At 57.6% G+C, this 3,073-nt stretch overlaps 1 protein-coding gene across 2 annotated transcripts in view; it reads right to left on the bottom strand.

The window, feature by feature from the left end:
* The window catches only part of CXXC5 (CXXC finger protein 5), a 34,837-nt gene that overhangs the window by 5,682 nt on the left and 26,082 nt on the right, over window positions 1-3,073 (bottom strand). Inside the window, exon 1 of one of the 2 annotated variants that reach the window (XM_005881045.2) lies at window positions 2,363-2,463. The exons of the other annotated variant lie outside the window; for it this stretch is intronic. The gene's annotated coding sequence lies outside the window, so the exon portion shown is untranslated. Of the gene's footprint in view, window positions 1-2,362; window positions 2,464-3,073 lie in introns of those variants that run through there. 2 annotated transcript variants of the gene reach the window in all.

Raw genomic sequence — 3,073 nt, 5'->3', positions numbered from 1 at the left:
CCCCCCCCAGCCTCCCCCACCTCCCAGCTCCAGGATCTGGCTCTGCGTGCGGGGCTGGCAGGTCAATTAGAAGTCAGCTCCCTCCAACACAGCCCGGCCTGCGTTCAGGGCTGGTGCTCTGGCTGAACCTCCCTGCTTTGTCTCCATCCTGAGTCTCATGTGGTGGGGACCAAGCCTCATGTTCTGTCCATCTCTGGCCCTGTCTCTGAATCTCTCTTTAAATCTTCCATTTTTCTGTCTTTCCTCAGGGACTACCCTCTCCCAGCCCCCCAGGTCCTGGGACATGCTGAGCTCAGGAACCGAGGACGTGATATGTCATTGAACAGGTGCTGCAGGCAGAACACTGTGGTTTCTCAGCCACAGCAACTGAAGGTGGGGAGTACACAAGGGGAACTGGCATGCAGGCTCACTATCTTCAAACCCCAGAGTGGGCAGACACCAACACTTAGTCCCCAAGTCCTGGTCCCTAAGATGTTCCAAATCTGCCCCTCTACCTGGCTCATCCCCTCCTTCAGACCCTGGAAAAAGCTGATGCCCTGGTCTCAGTGGACCCCTGACCACAGGGCCCGTTTGCTCTACTCATGGAACAGGAGGACATAAGAGAAGGCCATCTCCCAGGCCCCAGCCTTCTACTGCAGGGCACACAGCAACCCTTCCCAGGCCAGGAAGGGCCTGGCAGTGCCAAGGCAGCAGGGGAGGAGCTGGGGCTGCGTTGAAGCGGAGCGGGAATGAGCGGGAGGGAAAGCTGGCGGGCAGGCGGGCGGCGGCGGGCGCATCCATCATCGGCCCTGCCAGGAACGCATCCAGCCCCCAAAAAGAAATACTGCGCCTGAGGAGGGACAACAAAGGGCTCCGTTTCATCAGCAATGTGGAGCCAGCGCCCCGCCGCCCCGCCAGGCGCGGTCAGCCCACAAAGGACCCCTTTGTCCATGCAGGAGCCGGGCCGGCCAGGAGCTGGGACCAGGGGCTGACGGGCGGGACAGAGCCCAAGGGGGGTGCAGGGGGGTGGGGGAGATCAGTCTTAGAGAGCTGGGGGGCAAAGGGGAACATGGGGGCCGAAGAACAGAGACAGGTGGTGGGGACAGAGGATCATGAGACAGAGAACTGAGGGGTGGGTCAGAGAAAGGAGGGCTTGAGAGGACACGGCACATGGTAGAGGCTAGAGGACACAGCATCACAGAAAGCAGAGGAGGAGTGGCCAGGCTCAGAGACCCAGCGCACCAACCCGGGTCTGAGCGACATAGAGGCAGAGCCCTGAGGAGAGAATCCCAGACTTGGGGACCTGGGGACCAAGAGAAAGCAGGTGGTCATACCCATGGGAGAGGAAGGTAGAGGGGGAGGTTTGGGGGAGACCAGATGAGATCCACCTCCCTAGGGCCCCAGCCCGCTCTGGCCGGAGGCCTCAGGGCTTGGCCATGGGGACCAATCTCTTGTGGGTTCAAGTTCACTCGCTGGGCTGGGAAGAGAGAGTCAAAGCTGGGGCCACTCTCCTGTCAGTGGGGCCACCCCTTGTCTGTAACCCCAGACCCTGGTCAGCCCCAGAAGGCATAGACTCTGCCTTTCTCCACCCAGCCCCCTTAGTGACACAAAGGCTCCCTTAACTAACCAACCCTATCAGCTAGCACTTACTGAGCACTTACTGTGTCCCAGGCCCTGTGCTCTTATGTTTTACATTCTTCTCTCCCTCCCTGACTCCTTTCCAGAACCTGGGAAATAGGAACTTTTAACCAATTTTAGAGATGAGGAAATTAAGGCTCAGAGAGATTCGAGCTGTCAGGACAAGGTCAAACAGCTGGTGCTGTTTGGGGTAGAACTCGAACCCAGAGCTCAAGTGTCAGTTGCCACCCTGCTCTGGTGACTGCCTTTGCTCACCTGGGCAATTGACAAGAGTCGTCCAGAGCAAGGTGACCCAGCTACCCCGAGACTGCCTCCATCTCCCAGAGTTGTTACCGTGCCTGTCACCTTTACGTGGTCAGGGGGTGAGCTGTCACAGACCCCCAGGGGAGTACCCCCACCTGGGGGGCTTGGAAATACCCAGGCAGGAACCCAGAATGCTGGGCCAGTGACAACATAATGCCAGCTGACAATGAGGTCACCGGAGGTGGTAGCTGTACCTTCACCCCACCCTCAGCCCCAGAGGAACCAGGATTCATCCCCAATAGAGCTCTGTCTTAAGCTTCTCCAGCCAAACAGCAGGGGGTGGGGCACGGGGGCACCGTGGCGAGGGATGGTACTGTCTGCATGTAGACGTGCACGCAGGTGGCCCCCAGTGAGACGTTCCAGTGCTCAGTTACACACAGCCCCCAACCGACCCAATAGCAGCCCCATGCCCTGTGCTGCTGAAGACAGGAAGGACACAGACCTTCTGGAAAAGTGCGCAGGAGCTGGGCCACCCAATGTGAAACAAGAGCAAGAAGGGAACCGACTGGGGCATGGGATGAAGGGCCTTCTTGGAAGAAGGGACCAGTAGCCTGTGAGTTAAGGATTAAAGAGAGGTTACCAGGGGGGACACAAGCCTGAAAGGGTTCCTAAGAAATGGAGAAGTGGCTGTGAGAATTTTTTTTTATTGCTTTACTGAGATATAGTTAATATATTATACAAATCAGCCATTTATAAGTGGCTGATCAATTCAATACTTTTTCATAAATTTACAGAGTTGTACAACTACCACTACCAAGAGCAGAGTGTGAACAAGGGGCCAACCCTCCCTCCCTCCCTCTCTTCTCTGCTAGCTGGAACAGCCTCCCAGCTGTCCCTTCTGCTGAGGTAAGGCCTCCTGGAGGAGGCTGCATTTCAGTGGGGACTTCAGGGCCCTGCAGGGGAGCCAGAGCTGCCAGAGCCCGGGCAAGCCAGCTTTGCAGACTTGCATACCCCGGCTCATCGCAGTACCCTTCCCCCACAGTTCCACGCTCACTCCTGACATCCCTGTTCCACCCCCTTAGACTCCTCCACCCACTTTGGTGGGCCGGTCTCCTTGGCCTCCAAGGGAGGCAAGATGGACAGACAGACTGATGGAAAACTGGCCAGTGGTGGCAGGCAGTAGACCACAGGCTATGGTGGTTGAACTGAGCTG

The sequence above is a fragment of the Myotis brandtii genome, unplaced genomic scaffold (assembly GCF_000412655.1).
Source record: "Myotis brandtii unplaced genomic scaffold, ASM41265v1 scaffold668, whole genome shotgun sequence".
In the NCBI taxonomy this organism is placed as follows: Eukaryota; Metazoa; Chordata; class Mammalia; order Chiroptera; family Vespertilionidae; genus Myotis; species Myotis brandtii.
This window is presented reverse-complemented; position numbering and strand designations above follow the sequence as displayed.